General features: G+C 46.9%; 1 long non-coding RNA gene across 1 annotated transcript; it reads right to left on the bottom strand.

Annotated features, from left to right (window-relative positions):
- Positions 1-2,784: 2,784 nt before the first annotated feature.
- Positions 2,785-17,673, bottom strand: LOC135318578 (uncharacterized). Its single transcript, XR_010376743.1, has 5 exons — positions 17,629-17,673; positions 4,618-4,693; positions 4,027-4,140; positions 3,552-3,608; positions 2,785-2,832 (listed from the first exon to the last, which is right to left on the bottom strand). It is a non-coding gene; the product is annotated as an uncharacterized LOC135318578 (long non-coding RNA).
- Positions 17,674-17,989: the final 316 nt, after the last annotated feature.

Raw genomic sequence — 17,989 nt, 5'->3', positions numbered from 1 at the left:
TATCACCTTCTTGAATCTTGAATTCATTGGCTTTAATTACACCAGATTGTGCGGGTTCTTAATGCTTCTTCTATGATCGTTTCTCCTCTTGGCCTCCCTTAAAAATTGATGAGCACTGGGATTCTGTTCTGTGTTCACTGCTCTTCAGAATCTAGGGAACCTCGGCCATGTGTATTGCTGGCCTCCCATGTGATAAGAACACACATTCCTATTTTTCTAGCTTTAATGTCTGCTTTCACCCTTGAACTCATAGATCCCAATGAATGCTGGTCATCTCCCACTTGAAAAGCCATCCAACACATCAAATTCAACATTGGTCTAGACTCATCATCTTCCCTGTGCACTGTTCTCATTCTTTGTTCATTTTCCCAAGACTGGGAGACCCCCAGGTTTCTCCCCTTCTTATATCAACCTATTGCTAAGTCCTGATAATTCAGCCTCATAAATGCTTCTCAGATCTGTATCATATTTTCCATTTCCATTGCTATACATCTGTCATCATTTCTCTTGAGTCTATATTTGCTACTGGTCTCCCTGCCTTCAATATTGTCTCAACATTGTCTTTATTCATATATTCTCAACCTCTCTGAGTCTCAGTTATCCTTTTCTTTAAAATGGGGGTATTGATAATCCCTACATCCCAGGCCTGTGGATGCAATTAATGAAATAATGCATGTGAAGCACTTAGCCCAATGCCTAGCACGTTGTAGGACTTAGTAAATAGTGTGTGGTCTGACTTGGCCTGAGAATCCTCTCCAGGATCACCTTTAGCTTCTAGGCTTTAGGGAAATACTGGTGCACTTATGCATATTTGGAAGAAAGAGATGTGGGTTGCTCTTAAAATATTAATTACCTGAGAATGAGGACAGCCAAGCATCACTTACACTGATGGTCTTCAGGCCTCCAAGCAGATTTGGGTCTGGAGGGGTTGTAATTCTGCCATCACAGCCCTGGTCATCTCCTTCTATTTGCACGATTCTTGTCCTACACTGAACAGAAGAGCCCAGGGAAGCTGATGATCCTCATTTGTATCAGTTAGGGTTTCAACCTGCTCTGAAATGTTCTTCATTAGGCTTGTAAGCTGGATTTATTTTCATGACTCTTGTACTTGCAGAACTGTCTGCCGCTGCCTTGTTCTGGATGTTTCTCCCTATGGTGCTCGCTCCCTATGCGAGAGGTGCATCTTATTCTTTCTTCCTGTGCCTTCCATTCATGCTATTTTTATAAAACACACGGCTCCTCTCAGCACTTCCACACACATACCCCCAGGCCCGTGTCCATCCTTAAGGAGGTTGGGCCAGAACTTCTCTAAGGTCCCTTTTTCCCTTGAGATTCCTTCTGCTTGGCATCTCCTGCCATCTTCCCTTAAGTGTGCACACAGATTGTTGTTTAAGGCTTGAATCTTTTTTGGGGGGGGGGGGTGGTAATTAGGTTTATTTATTTATTTGTTAATGGAGGCCCTGGGGATTGAACCCAGGACCTCATGCATGCTAAGCCCACGCTCTACCACTGACTACCCCGCTGAAGATTTGAATCTGTAAAGGGCTCTGTGCTAAGGCAATCAGCCCTCAGCCTCCACAGTGGACTTAAAGAGAAAACATCTGAAAAGAAAAACACTGGCTTTCCCTTCTTAGAGCAATCGGAAAACCAATGAACAATAAGGAAGGTCTTCCAATTTCGAGGCGTGTGTGGAATCTCTAAGGGGAGAGACATGAGCATGCCAGGCACAAGGCCAGGGGCTCAGCCGCCAAGGTGCTGCGACTTCGCTGGGAGAGAAGAAGTCTGAGACCGGGACAGTGCTGGGCCCCGGCTGGCGAGGCGGGACCTTCCCAAGGCCTGGGCTGGGAGCAGCTACATTAGCATTTCCCATCTCTCCAGAAGGCCTCTGTGTTCCTGGTAACTGTCGAGGGCCCTGCTGAGAGCAGCAGCGTCACAGAAAACTGCTGATGAGGAAACAAAACCCCTTTTCAAGGTGCCACTGCGAAAGTAGAAACATTATTTGGTATTTACTACAGCCCTCACTCCCACGTGGTCTTCTCACAGTAACAAATGTAATTCTGCGAGTAACTGTTTTGGTAAATGAGTCATATTGTAGCAATCTTCATGAATCAAAGCTAATTATATTTTTACTCAGCTAGCACTGGTTAAGAAAACTCCCTCATTCTTCAATTAGCGGTCTTTTCACTCTGGTATTTATCTAGAGGGTCTTCCGCATAATTTTAACCTAGTTCCTTGCTCCCTTTTCCCTGTCAGTTAATGTCTTTTTGGATTTTAATGCCTCCTCATGTTTTCTTGTGTTTTCTTCATCCTTGTTCTTCTTTTTACATTTGTAGGAAACCACTGCAGTGAATTAAACCAGGCCTGCCTGGAGGAGACAGAGATAATAGTCTTCCACAGCCAGGAGAGTTATTTATAAACCACAACATTAGTTTTTCACTCTGGAAAGAGAAGACTGTTGTTCACGTCGCGTCTGTCTTTGACTAACTTAAAATCTTCCTCAAGATGACCATGGAGTTGAAATTGGATTACTACTAATTACAGCTACTGCTCTTGCACATAGGTACCCCAAACGTCAATGGCTTTACACACATTTAGCTCCTGACAGGTCACAATGACTCCATGAATGAATTGTTATTTCCCCCATTTTACAGATGAGCAAACTGAGGCTCTGAGGTTAAGTAATTTGCCCAAGGCTAGAGCTGCAGCAGAGCTGTTTCTGATCCTAGGAGCTAGTTTTGCTTCTAACAGCTATTATATACCACCCACCTCGTTCCCTTCCCTTACCTCTCCAGTAGGGTGCACTGGGGCTTGAGTCATCTCGCTGCTCTTGGCCTGTTTCAAAGTGAACATAGGTCATCAGACTTTTGATCTAGATGGCTGGAGCCAGCTGTGATTGACTCCAGGTCATAAAACTGAGCTGAGCCGGACCACCTCTCTGGTCTCCACTTCCTCACCCACATTTCCTTTACCTGAAGATGCCAGGGCCTTTGCAAAACTGGAATACAGATCAACGTGTCTTGAAGGCCTTTGAGCTTCCATTTTGTGCCCCGCTGTCCTCTCCATGGTCCCTGCCGCTCTAAAAACCACCCAAGGCAGGCCTCACCCATCAGAGATTCCAGTTTCTTTGGCCTAGGATTGGGCCTGGGCACACTTGCTTCTCAAACCTGAACATGTGGGGGAATCTGGCTCAGCTGGACAGGGTGGGACCTAGAGTTTGCATTCCTAACAAGCTCATGGGGACTGTGAGACCTGAGAGATTCAGGTTCAATTCGTCAGAGGTGGGGCCCAGTCATCAGCATTTTCAAACATGCCAATGATTACAATGAGCAGCCCAGTTTGGGACCCTCCCATGTGGGGCTGCCTCTCTGTTTCTCCACGTCAGAACTTGCTCTCAGGTGTGTTGTGTTTTCAGGCCAAAATGTGGAACAGTGTGAGTCAGGAGGATTTTTCTGAGCATCTCACCGTCTCTAGACAACCCTCTTACCCCACTGAAGACTTGCCTTCTCCCAGACCTCCACCAACGCACAGACCCAAAAGGCTTAGCTGTTTACCTGCCAGGTGACTTTGGCCGGATCTGGCTTCCACCCTGGGCCTCAGTTTCTTCATTGCTAACAAAAGAAAATTGAGCCAAATGAGCATGAAGTTCTGTGATTCCTCGAGACACTCTCAGTTTCACTAAACAGGGCTGTCTTCCTTCTCCGGGGGGAAGGGTTGATGGGGCCTTGGGAACTGAGTGCGTGGGCCGTTGAGGCTCCTTGAGTGGGTGGAGGAGGAGGTGGCACTGCTGGCCGGGCCGCTTTCCCGCTGAGGATCCTTCACGCCACCACACGGCCAGGCTGAGGATGGACCCTGTAAGGCCTCAGCCACGGAACCACTCCTTGGCCAATCATCTGGGCCTCAAGGAATAATCGGCCATGAAGTGTGACCACTGAAAAGTGCCCGTCGTCCCCTTAGCCATTTTCCAGGGTGGTGAACAAGGGGTGGGGAGGGGATGCCTGCAAAGACGCTGCTTGACTCGTTTCTCACCTGAGAGCAGCCCTGGCCGCATCCATTCCTCCCCGCGAAAGCAGCGCGCCCGCGGACCGACGTGACTGCACGGTTTTCCAGGGAATTTGTCGGCATCTTTCATGTCAATGATATCTGTGAGAAACAGGAAACTGTTTTCCCATCTCATTCACATAATAGATAAAATGAGAAATTGGCTGCTGGATGAGCAACCTGGGGGCTGTTCATTTTGTCCCAATAAATAAGACTCCGCGGCTGCCGGCGCTGCTGGTGTGGCTGCGCCTGGGTGCGCATGCGCGCACCACAGGTCGCTTTTGGGATCCCCCACCAGCTTCACCCCCCGAGATGTTTCTTTTTGTGCTTTCTTCTCCACCCTACCGAAGGCTTTCCCAGCCCAGAGAGCATCAGAATCTGTGGAGTTGTGTGCCCAGTTAAAGCTTTGCCTCTGGGCCACCATAGGGACCCCCCCCCCACTTTTGAGCCACCGTCCCCACACCTCCACCTCCTGGGAGCTAAACCCTGCACCTCAGGTGTGGTCCAAGCGCCCACAGCGTGGGTATCACCTGAGTGCTTGCTGGAAATGTAGTCTCTGCGGCCCCACCCCAGACTTACTGAGTCAGAGTCTGCATTTCAACAGGATTCCCAGGTGATTCATTCCTGTGCGCGTTCAAATTTGAATATCGCAGATCTGAAAAAACGAAAATGGATTTCGTCAACCCAGGAGATGGGGAGTCGGAGAGACTGCTTGACTTCCAGGGCTTCCGAGCAGCATCCGCCTCCCAACTCACTCTCTGGGATGGGCACTAGGTTGCGCTGTCAGCAACCTGAGACTACAGAGGGGAAGCGGCTGAGGGTGCCCACGTGGGAAGGGCACTGGTATGTGCATTCGTGCCCACACACGCCCTGGCGTCCTGGGAGGGAAGGGCTCTGCTCCTCTCGCGCACAGCAGGAGGGGACAGGGATGTGCCTTTAGGTTTTACTTTCCCTGGACTGCCCTCTTCACAGTCATGCCTAAAGCTCTTGAGAAACCGACGGGGGTGTGGGTGGTGGGAACGTGAAGATGGCGAGCGAAACTGGAATAATGTGACACTCAGGTTAGAGGTGAGGGGTCCTCGCTGCCTGTGTGTGGATTCATGGTAGACGCCATGCTAGTTTGCTAGGGCCGTGGTCACAAAGCACCACCAACTGGGTGGCTTAAACAGCAGAGATATGTTCTCTCACAGTTCTGGAGGCCAGAAGCCTGAGATCAAGGTGCCGGCAGGGTTGGTTCTTCCTGGAGACTGAGGGATCTGCCCCCTGCCTCTCTCCTGGCTGCTGCAGTTTGCAGCCATCATTGGCACTTCCTGGCCATAGATGCAGCACCCGGATCTCTGCCTTCATCTTCCCGTGGCATCTCCCCAGGTGCCATGCCCACAGTTCCCTTTTTACAAGGATGCCAGTCAGACTGGATTAGGGTGCACCCTCAAGACCTCATTGTAGCTTTATCTGCAAAGACCCTCTTTCTGAATAAGGTCGCCTTCTGCGGTAGCAAGGACAAGGATCTCCACATCCTTAACTGGAGGGGGGGCCACAATGCAGTCCCCAACGGATGTGTACATAAAGATTCCACGTAAGCTGCCCCTCCCGTTGCTGGGAGAGGGGAACTTTTCTTGCTCACTCCTACCCTCCTTTTGGACGCTTCTGGGGTGACGAGGGTGGCCCCGGTCGAGAGGACGGCACGGGCAGTGCAGCTGGAAGAAAGAAGGTGTAGCCATGCCGGGCTTTGTTGCTGTTGTTGTTGTTGTTTCATGTTTAGAAAACTAAAGAAAGGGAAATCAATTACGGGGCCTACCTGAATTTTATTTCCTCACCAAAAACCAAATTACTCAGCAAACTTATCGCTGGCTGTTGCAGGCTTCGGTATTAAAGAAAACAATCAGGCGGGCAGGATTAATCTCTGACAGCTGCCTTATCTTTAACTTGCACCTTTGTTATTTTCTGATGAGCTTCTCCCTTTTTGCTGCCACGTTGTACCATACCTCACTGGTTCCTTTCATTTTATCATCAGGCAAGAGCGGAGGACCTTTCAGTTTATTAAAAAAACCTTTATTTGTGAAGAACAAAGAGGGGGGGAAAAGGCAAACAATGAGGTCAGACAATCTCCTTCCTGCCAGGAGTCACTCACCTGTTATTTAGAGTGTTATCAGTTAGGGGAGACTTGCATTGTGGAAAATGAGGCTGTGACAGGCCATTCGGTTACACACACACACACACACAAACCTGACTGACATACATCAACCTCCACAAAAGGTCCTTGACTGGCGAAGAGGCAGTATTTTCTTTTGTTTCTAAGCTTCTGAAAAAAAAAAAAAAAAACCTAACAAACGTATTCCTCCCTCCACCGCCCGGCCCTCCCCACTTTCTCCTTCAGAGCAGCCGTGTCTTCCTGTAGAGGATAAAGCCCTGGGCATTTTAGTGACCGTGTAACGATGTCCCGTGTGAGCTGGGAGCAACTTGATTGGCTGTCAGGGGAGCTCGGGTATCTCTTATGCGTCTTATTTGCTATTTATTAATTTGGAGCTCAATTTTTGGCACACGCTGCTGACTTCTATTTGGAAGGGCAGTTGTTATGTGGCTGCACCTGCCACTCTGATGGGGCTTTGTGAATTGGAAAGAACATTGCAAATCCCCTGGAATCTCTGTGCCTCAGTTTCCTCCTGTCTGACATAGAGAGGCTTCAACAAGAGGTTGAAGACTCCCGTGGTTTCTAATACTCTGCATCCTTGATCCATTTTACAGCAGAATTATGACCAGGTAAGGGCACGTTGAAGTCTGACAACTGTATTTGCCACTAATTAGCAGCGTGGCCTTGAGCCAGTCACTTAAGCCTCGTTGAGGGTTGGAGAGGTGCTCTCTGAGGTCTCACGCGGATCTATGAGTCTATGATGTGAGTATTGATCTATTGTTCCACATCACAGAGAACAAGCCAAAGATGCTCAAGGTTCAGGTTATACCTACTGCTTATGTCCTCCACCCAGGAGGTAAGGTGTATTCATTTTTTATTGCTGCTTAACAGGTTTCCACAGATTCTGACTCTGGTTTCTCTGGGTCAGAAGCCCAGGCATGGGTTAGCGGGGTCCTCTGCTTGGGGTCTCACAGGCTGACATCAAGGTGTCGGCAGGGGCTGTGACCTCATCTGGGGCTTGGGACATCCTCCAAGCACTTGCAGGTTGTGGGCAGAATTCACTTCCTTGCAGACTGAGACTGAGGTTCCTGTTTCCTCCCTGGCTCTCAGCAGGGGAGTTCTCTCAGCTCTGAGGCTGCCTGTACCACCTTGCCATGTGGCCCCAGAGGCAGTTCACATTGTGGTGTTCACCTTCTTCCGAGCCAGCAGGAGAATCTCCCTCTGAGGCTTCATCTTCTTTTAAAGCACCCCCCCCCCCGGTTAGGTCAGGCCCACCCAGGACAATCCCCCTTTTGTACAGCCCATCGTGTTCCTTGGCCGCACTCATGCTCAAGGGGAGAGGATTCTACATGCACATCAGGAGGTGGGCATCGTGGGGGCCATCTTAGAATCCCACCTACCACCCAAAGTCTCCAAAATCTTTTCTCTAGGATCCATTGCTTCCTATAACCAGTCTTAACATCTTTCTCCTTGTGTTTGGTGGCAGGTCCATTTTCGGGGCAGAACTCTTAACTTTTATATTTGCTCTGCTCACTCCACTAAAGAAATGGGAAATAAACACTATGGTTTGCTTTACAGCTCCTTGGAAAGACCTCGAGGGTACTACCGACCTCCAGGAGGACAGCAGGTGGGCCCACAGGAGTGGCTGTCATTTGGGTGGAAGAAGACATGCCCCCAGGCATAGCCAGGGATGTTGGTGGACCCCACAACAATGTTGGAAATCTGCTTCTGTGCACCTAACAGGTCTTAGGCTGTGACCTTGAGCTCTACTGCCTCCTCAATTTTTTCTGCCTCCGATTTCCTGTGTAACTGATCCCAATTTAGAAGCTCAAATTGGGGCTTCTGGTTTTTTGACCTTGTTTCCTGTTGTTTTGCCTCCACTTTAATCCAGATCCTAACCTCTGAGGTTTTGACCTCCCCAGTAACCTTACCCGGATTCTTGATATCTCCCCTGTTAGAAGCTGATTCTATCTTTGAGTCTGAGCTGGACCCTGAAGGTCCTATAATTGGCTTTGGCAACTCAGTGAGAGCAGCCCAATCCCTCATCCTAAGAAAGGTCCTGTGGGCCCATGTGACCCTCTGCTTGGCTGTACTGGGCTCTGATGTACGATCCTCATCCTTTGTCTCCTCTTCCCTGCACCCCACTCCCTCTCCCTCCTGAAGAATCTTGAGGAAGTGACTTTGAAAAGAGATGGAAAGATGCCAGCTTCTCAGCCTAACGTGCTTCTGTAAACTTTTGTGAACTTGCTCACAGCCTCTGGGCCAAAATCAAGAGTTATGTCCTCCCTCTGGGAGCTGATGTCCAGGGCTTACCGAAAGCACGGGGCTCAGGATCTGCTGCCAGAGGTCTTTCCCAGCCCCAAGAGAGGAAGCTACTCTCTTTCTATCTTTAGTAAAATGTGCGCGCGTGCACACACACACACACACACACACACAGTCAAGATCTTGTCATGAGATGCCACCTCACACCTATTAGGGTAGTCATTATCAAAAAGATAAAACCAAAAAGAAATCCCAAGCAAAAGGGAACATGGCCGGTGTTGGGGAGGTGCAGAGACAGTGGAGCTTTGCACCTTTCTGGTGGGAATGTAAAATGGTGCAGCTGCTGTGGGAAGTCAGGTGGTGGTGCCTCAAAAAGTTAAACATCGAATTACCGTATGACCCAGCAATTTCGCCCAAACGAATTGAAAGCAGGGGCTCAAACGGATACTTGTACTTCAATATTCATGGCCACCCACGTGTCCACCCGCAGGTGTATGGGTAAACAAAACGTGGTCTATACATACAATGGAATACCATTCAGCTACGAAAATGAAGGGAATTCTGACACACACTACAACATGGATGAACCTTAAGGACATTATGTTAAATGAAACAAGCTATGCATGAAGGACTAATATTGTATGAGGTACCTAGAGTAGTCAAACTCACGAGGAAGAAGGTGGAATGGTGGTAGCCGGGGACTTGGGAAAAGGGAACGGGGAGTTAGTGTTTAGTAGGTAGAGTTTCTGTTTGGGAAGATGAAAAAGTCCTGGAGCTGCATGGCAGTGATGGTTGTACAACACTGACAATGTGTTTAAATGCCTCTGAATTGTACCTTTTATGTGTATTTTACCACAATAAAAATAAACCCAACATAGCCATATTTATGTGTGTGCTCTGAACGCTCACAATATGCAGATTACGGAGTATATTACAGAGATACAGAGTTCTTTTGGGAAAATGCCATATTTTAGTTCATGACACCATGCCAAGAGGAAAAAAGTCAATAGGAAAACAGCAGAGTGTGTACATTCTTTCCAGCCAGGTGGCACCATGTGCCGTTGTCTTTTTTTTTTTTTTTTAAATACTTAATAATCAAGCACACAGGCAGCAAGCTAAGGGAGACCATGGTGCCTGGCACTCTTATAACCAACTCTTTGAACGTGGGGAAAGGTTATTTTGAGCGCCAAGTATTGCCTAACCTGCTCTCCTCTTACAGAAGACATTTAAGAGGATATAAACATGACATGGAAAGGAAAGGTAAAATAAATTGTCCCCATTAGCTCCGAGAAGAGAAAGGCTGAGGTTAACTGTGCAGATGGAAGAGCCCTGGCTGGAGGACAGATCTGGGCTTTGGTCAAACACTGATCAGTTTTATGACATTTTAACAAGTCGTTTTACTTTTGGGGACCTCAGTTTCCGCTTCTATAGAATAACAGGAGTTGTACCAGAGTCAACTGTTCATTCTATGTGTATTAACTGAGCATCTGCTTGGGGCAAGGAAATCTGCTTAGGGCCTGGTGCCACTGGGGCCAGTGGGACGACCGGGGCTCACAGCCTAACGTTCATCCTCTCTAGTCTCTGAGACTCCTTCCCAGTCTCCGGTTTACTCATCTTCATTTTTTTTTTTAATCATGTTTTCAGGTATCACTGACATCCCCTCTCAGGGCATTCACTGCATTTTGCTTGCAAATCAGCTCCTTGCACACTTGTTTCATCAGCCCCTACTAGGCCGTGAGCCCCGAGGGGTGAGGAGTCATCTCTGGTACCATCCAAAGATGGTACCCTTTCAAGTGTCTGACAGTGTATATTACACAAAAAATGTGCTCCATACATGTTTTCCTGGCTGGTTTTCCTAATTATGAAGGTAATCCAATGAGCCGTTGAGGAGTGGAGACAGGACAAGTCAGGCTGGTCGGGAGGTTACTGCCTGGTCTGGGACTTCAGTGCAGGGAGTGACAGTGGGGAAGAGGAAGCTGGCGCAGCAACAGGCAGCAGATGGAAGTGGCTGACTTGGAGCTCCGAGTCCTCTGAGCAGCAGGATCAGGACTCTGCTGGCCAAAGTGTTGGCCACAGCCTCAGTGCCAGGCTGCGGGGAGCCAGTGTGACGGCCGGCTGTGCAGGAATCCAGAGGCAGGTGGCATGTGGCTGCACGGGCAGGTGGTGGGCGTTGGGAAGGGGCGGGCCGGGGTGGGTGCGGTAAAGCCCAGGAAGTGCGGGGCGGGCAGGAGTTAGCTCCTGGAGGGACCGGCAGCAGATGGGAGGGTCGCCTGGGCGGGGCCTACGGGAGTGAGGCAAGGACCAGGCAGGAGAGAACAGGGTACAAGGCAGACATTTAGGGCAGAGACCCAGATGTGGAAGTGTCAGATAAGAAACTGGGTACAGGGTGGGGACTTGATGACGAGGAAAGAATAAAACACGGTTTAAAGTTTATTCAGGCATTCCCTCACTCATTAAGTTTGAGCTGTGTGCCCGGCCTGTGCCAGAACCCCTGCTGGGCCAGAGGGAGGTGGTGCGGAGAGGCGGTAAGACAAGGAAGCTCCCCGACTTCACAGACCCCCCACATCCTAGCAAGAGGAGGCATGTGCCGCACAGCTAAACCAAGGGCTAGGAAAGTATCTGATGTATCAGCATCAAACTGCGCACCTACAACACCCACAGCTTCTCCTTGCTAATTATACCTCGATAAAGCTGAAAAAAAGAAAAGACAAATACCAGACAGTGCTGAGCACTGCCAAGGAGGCAGCCCTGGAGGATGAGCCTGGCCATCGGGGCAGCGAAGGAAGGCCTGGCTAAGAAGTACACGTGGCGCTGCCCTTGGAAGGACAGGGGGTGGGCGTCTCTGCAGTTCTGAGGTCCCGGCAGAGGGAGCAACACGGACCAAGGCCCAGGGGCCCATGAGGAACAGGAAGGAGACGAGGGGGAGGAGGCCCACGTGGGGGTGGTGCCACCCCAGGAAGGTACAGGAGGCAAGAGCCGGGCCTCAAAGAGCATGCGGGAAGTGACAAGGGACTTGAATTTTATTCTAAGAAAATTGGAAAGTTGAAGATTTTAGAAAGTGGGGGTACCAAGGGTGATTTTAGAGGACTAGAAATTTATTGCTCACAGTTCTGGAGGCTGGAAGTCTGAGATCAGGGTGCAGACAGGGTTGGGTTCTGGTGAGGACCCTCTGCCTGGCGTGCAGACGGCTACCTTCTTACTGGGGCCGCACACTGCACGGAGCGAGCTCTGGTCTCTCTTCCTCTCCTTATAAGGACACTAATCCCATGATGGGAAGCCTACCCGCATGGTCTCATCTACATCTAATGACCTCCCAAAGGCCCCGCCTCCAGAGAGCACCCCACCGAGGGTTAGGGCTTCAACGTACGAATCTGGGGGCCGGATACAAACATTTAGTCCATAACAGGAGTGATTTGACTTTTGAAACTGTCCATTTGGCTGCTGTGTGTGAATGGAGTGTGTGTGGGGGGCCAGGCAGGTTGACAGGAGATGCTAAGGGGCTGAGATACATAGAGTTACTTAACTTTTTGCAATAAATTCCTTTTAATAAGAACAGGAAGATTTTCCAGAGTATGAGTTTTGGCAAATTAGAACTGGAAGCAAGTGAGATCAGTTGTGGATACAGGTTGCACACAGGTTACTACAGTGAGTGACTGCAACACGTGCGTGTGTGTCTGTGTGTGTGTGTTCACACGCACCTGCTACTGCAGGGGTGGCGTCGGAGCCGGAAAGAAAGGAGAAAGGAGAAAAGGGGGAGGGAGAAAAGCACAAACTGACTTCCAGACACTGGTATTTAAATTACAGCCAACATAGGAGAGGAACAGGGCAATTTTAAGTCTCAACAGACTTTCCACAGAGCCAGAATAAAACATAAAATATGTACAGAAAAGTGGGTGTATCTTATGAGGGCAGTTCAATGCATTTTCACAAAGTAAACACACCTGGGTAACCAGTACTCAGATCAATACACAGAACCGTCCCAGGACCCTTCAAGCTCCCTTTTAGTCACGGCCCCTCCCCCAAGGGTCACCACTGCCCTCACTTCCGACAGCCTAGATTGGTTTTGCCTGTTTGTGTACATAAAATAAATGGAGTCGCTGGATGCTATTTTAAAGTTGTTTCCAAAGCTATTTTGAAGCTTTTTCCAAAATGACGCAATAACTTGGAAAGAGGGGAAACCAGGGGTGAATGAAGACATGCTGTTGAAATCCACAACAGTTTATCTATCCAGAAGGCTCCTGGTTCCAGACTGACTTTAAATGAAGGGAATATTCCAACATGGAAATGCTAACTCCTGAAGCACGTTTTGGCTTTAGAAATCTCATCCTGTGTCCTGCACTACTGAAGATCTGCCCACTTCGCTGTAAGGGGAAACAATGTGTTTGGAGGTCTCTAAATACTGGCCAGCTGACCTGGACCCTTGAGTATATTGTGCTGCTGAATTTCACACTTTGTCTCTGCAAAGCCAATATAAGAAGGTAATAAAAGGAACAAGAACCAATCAACTTTTATTTCATAGGTATTTTACTTAATCTTCACAGATTTTTTTATTCCCTGCTTTTTAATCCATATGCCTTTAACTATGCTAAGATATCTTCCTCTTCCTTCCTTCCCCTTAATCAATTATGATTTTTAAAATACAGAGAATAATTATATACATGTATGTATGTATTCAGTCAGTCAGTCAGTCAGTCAACAAATGAGGTACCTCATGTTACTGAGGTTCTCCTACATTCGGGGCAGTTTCCCAGGTATTAGGGAAACAATAGTGAACAGATACAGATATGGTTTCTGTCTTTGTGGAAGTTAGAGCTTAGTAGGGGAGACATAAAGAGAAAAACTACAAAACAAATGTAAAGTAGAAACAGCAAAAAGTGCAAAGAAGATGAGAGATAGGTGCTAGGATAAACTGTATCTTTTCCCTACCCTTTTCATACACAAGCCCTGCAGAGAAACATGCGCATACACGTATACACACACTCACACACACACAGTTTCTTTCATACCAGGGATGTCAGAGAAATCTTCCTGGAGAACAAATGCTTTTGAATTGAGTTCTCAAGGATGAGTGGGAGTTAACAGGGTGAAATGGGAGAAGGAAGGGCATTCCAGATAAAGCGAAGAGCATGTACAAAGGCCCTGAGGTAGGAGGGAGCACTGTGTACACGAGGGAATGAAAGAAGAACAGAGTGAAGAGAGCAAGGCAGGGCACACTGGGAAATGCAGGGCAAAGACCAACAAGGACAGACCACCCAGGGCTTTGTGAGTCCAGAAAAGAGCCTGAAGCACGACTCATGAGTTTTTACAGAGTGGCAAGAAAAGAGGAACACAAAGTTTTTAGCTTCCTTTATCATCTCGTACTCTAGAGAATGCTTTGCTGTTAAGTGTGAAATCCCTTGGAATTAACATTGTTTCCTTTTGAGAAATATGTTCACCGCACAGTTCTCTATAGAACCAAATAAAAAATAAAACACCTAAACCAAATTAGGCTGCCTAGAAACACTGATGATAAGAGCCACATTGAAACCCAGTTGAGATGCTGAGTTCGTGTCAGGTTAACATCACTGTGAATCTACTGATAATTTACCATATTTAATTTTTTTTTTAAAAAAGGCTCACCCTATCCATTAATCCAGAAGTCTTTTCAATACTTGAATTACACAGCAAGGGAGGCAGCATGACTGTCCCCAGTACACCCAGCGCACCGTCGTTAAAGGCATGGTCTCTTGAAGGTGGATGCTTTTGTGATTATATAAATTTATTAAATCGTTTTGTCCTATTTAGTCTTAATCAACAGAGAGTAAAATATAACTACTCTGCTGGAGGTAGTCCTTGCAAATTGTTGACATTTAGAAGGAGGTAGTTCAACATCAAATTCTAGACTCATTTTCTGCCAAACACCTCCAATACCCCAGGTGGGAACCTTAAGATGTTTTGTCTCTCCTTGGGGTGGGGATGGTGAGTAGCCTGTGGTGTCAGTGGGTCCCCAGCCTGAACTGGAAAAGCTGTGTTAATTACCAGCCCTCTAATTATGTATGCTTTGCATTAGATCATTGCCTTTAGTAAGAAAGAATGATTTTTTTCACTTTCCCTGCCTGGCAAAGCAGAACCCAGGTATTTCATTCCTATTTTCAAGAGACAAATGACGCCTCTGGGGTCATGAGGACACTGCCTTCTACTCAGGCCATCCTTATGTCATAGTTACCCAGGGGTAACTTAATAGAGGTTGGGGAGGAGAAAGGGAAAGTAGCCAATATTTGAGTGTCCTCTACACACCTGGCTTTTTCTGTGCTTGGTCTCATGCCGTTCTCACATCCCAGGAAGGCTGACACTATCTTCCCATTTTACAGTTAGAAAGACTGAGGCTCAGAGAAGCTACATAACTTGCTCAAGGTCTTATAGCAAAGAATAAGAGCAGGGAACTGAAACCAAGTCTGCCCGCTCCTGGTCTGGGTTCTTTCCTGAACACCTTGCTACCTCCAGTCTCACTCAAGCAGTGGGAAGTCTGCTTCCACAGGAAATTTCTGTCTCTCAAGCCCCAGCATGAGTGTTTTAGCTTAGGCACAAGAATATGTTGAGACATCTGTATCTCAAATGTCCCTTGCCACCAACCCTGCCTGCCCTATTGGCCAGACTGTGGTGGTAAAACCCTAGCTGGGTCACTGGCAACAAAATTAATTTCAATTTCCATTCATTTGAATGTGTGTGTACATATGTCACCCAGTCTTTTTCCCCCTTGGGTGACTTTCAAAACTCTGTTACAGAAACAAAGAAAGGAAGGACAAGCCCAAACAGCTTGAGAATCGCCGGGGCACTGATAAAATTAGGTTTTCTTATTGGAAATCTTAATACCTCCTGCTTCAGCATAGATTTATTTCCCTTTTTAAATCTCTTTTTTTTCCCCCTATCTTTTTTGTGGTCAGTGGAAATGGAGACATCTCCTTGGGTACCTGAAGGCTATTATTATTATGCTATTTCCCCACCATTTCTTCCCTGGGTACAATAATCCACTTAATCTTTCCTCCAAAGTCCAGTTTTCACCGCGCTCATCAATGTCAGGAGAGCTCTGTGGATTCATGTCATCTGGCAGGCGACAGTCCTTAGCTATTTGGCTGCCATGTGTGAGCTGGCCCTCTCCCATCTGTACTTTTTTCTAGGTCCTTTTCCTTATTGCCTCCTAATTTCCTCCCAAATCATCTTAGAAGTTTAAAGTGGTCAGAAAAATCCCCAGCAGGGGTATTGCTCATTTCTGGGCTTGAACATGATACTGACGAAGTCTCAGAGGGTCATGAGGGTGAACACCCTGCAACCACACTGGTTCCAGGGCAGCGAGAACGCTGGTGGGGCCATCAGTATCTCTCCTTCTGAGGGTATTCACAGAACATGCAACAGCCCCCCGGAGTAGTGACCGTCACCCAGGGTGCAGATCTGATGTGAATCCCACCAAGGCAAGGACTGAATTACTGTGAGGACTATTAACGTGAGGATTCTGATCTCACTTGGGATTTGGCATTTTGAATAAAGATTGCCACAGGTGTCACTAGTTACTGACTAGCTGTGTGACTAGCTGTATTTAAGTGTTTTGGACTTGTTTCTTTATCTATAAAATGGAGATAAAAATACCTAAAGACTTAAGAGTGTGAAATGAGATAAACACCGACTGACCTCCTACTGAAGTGAGTGTGTTCTCTAAGCACCCTGCAAGGGGTTGAATTTGCAAACTCAGCTTGGCCCCCGGCTTCATGAAGTGTTCAGTCTAGACAGGATAATACCTGGGCTAAGGCAGATGTTTCACGTGTGCTTCTAAAATCAACTGTTACTGTTTTAAAGTTAAATAAATAATAATAAACTCTGTAAAATGAAAACAGAGGAGGCTTTCCTGTAGTATTTACGTTGTCAAAAAGTTACAAATCTGCATATGGCGTATATATTTGGTGTGATTATCCTTTTTGGGCCGAATGAAAGGTTATAAAATGTTCTTATCTCTTGTTTTGAGTATTTTAATGAGTATGACTTCATTCTGGAGACTTGTGGGAAATACTTAGTTTGAGTAAAGTTAAACCACTAAACACACACACACACCCCCAAACTGCCTAATTCTTACAGAAAAAAAAAAAAAAAATCTCTGTGATGGTGACAAGTAACCTGCGGCTGCCAAGAGCTTATCCAGTGCCTGCCTGGTTCTCTTTCAGAGTTTGAACTCCTGACCAAGTTGTGTGTTTCTGCAAAACAAATGCCCAGTGCGTCTCCTGTCCTGACAGGACGGAGAGGGCCAAGGCCTAAGGAAGGACGCTCCGGCTTGCAAGGGCTGCGCTGCCCATCCTGCTGCCTGCTGGGCCTTTTGGGGTATCCAGAGCTGTCTCTCTTGCTGGAGCCAGAAACCAGACAGGTATTTTATTTCATCTGTGATTTATCTCACACTCCAGGAAGGCTTGGTTGGAGCTGCTATGCCTCCTGTTCCACTGATGACTCTCAGAGGATGGCTTAGGGAATATTTTATTCTCATTAACTTTATGTTTTGGGCAGAGTTTACATCCTGTAAGTTCAGCATCAAAGCCTGCTACCAAACAGCTTAGGCTTTCTGCTTCCCAAATCTTATTTTTGTTGCTATTGTCTAAAACCCCTCCACATTTTAATGCTATTAGCCTCAATTCATGTTAGATATTTCCATTTTCTGACTCTGCTTCAAATTCCAGCTCCCTCTCAATAATCTGAACCTGATCTGGAGAGAGATTTTAATTTTCGATCCCGAACATAGATTTTTAGGCAAAATGGTCTCTTTTTTGTGTGTGGTAGAGACCTGGGTACATTCTTGTGCATTTCTTATAAAGATACAAGGTGTCTCAGCTAATACTCTGTGAAAGTACATACCATGTGTATATTTTACATCCTGTATGGCATGTAGATTTGTACCACATTATGACAAAGGAAAAACGGTAGATTTTTTTTTTTCATTTTAAAACTTTCCTAAAGTAAATAAGTGAATGAATAATGAATAAGTATGCCATTTGTCTCTGTTCAAAAATTAATGAATAGTTTTAGTGACTATTTCTAAATGTATACATCTGATAAATGAACTTTATAAATATTGCATCAATATATTATAAGCTGGATTTCCATAAATATAAGGACACAGCAGTTATTAAAAATTTTCCCCAACTTTGAGAAAACAAAAACAGAAAAGGAGTGTGACTTACTCATTCTACTTCCACTTGACATTTACAGGACTGCTCTTATCAGATAAACAAGAAGTCCAGCAGGTGGGTCCCTCGTCATAGCATGCGGTGCTCTCGTGTGACTCTTAGGCCGTAGATACAGAGCAGGGCAGGTGAATCCACGTCACCAGGCAGGGGTTCTGGGCCTTACAGACCATTGCTGCTCACTCCTTCCACCAAAAAGAAGCAAAAGATCAATCCAGCTGTCCTTTTCTCTAGGCAACTCCTGTGATCCCACCCACCAAACTTTCTGCTCCTTCTTGGGGTCCCTATTACTATGAGGGTGGCACCTGCAACACTTCATTCTGCCAGCTTCTTACCTTTTCTCTCACTTTACTCGCAG

Source organism: Camelus dromedarius, chromosome 19 (genome assembly GCF_036321535.1).
Source record: "Camelus dromedarius isolate mCamDro1 chromosome 19, mCamDro1.pat, whole genome shotgun sequence".
Taxonomy (NCBI): Eukaryota; Metazoa; Chordata; class Mammalia; order Artiodactyla; family Camelidae; genus Camelus; species Camelus dromedarius.
This window is presented reverse-complemented; position numbering and strand designations above follow the sequence as displayed.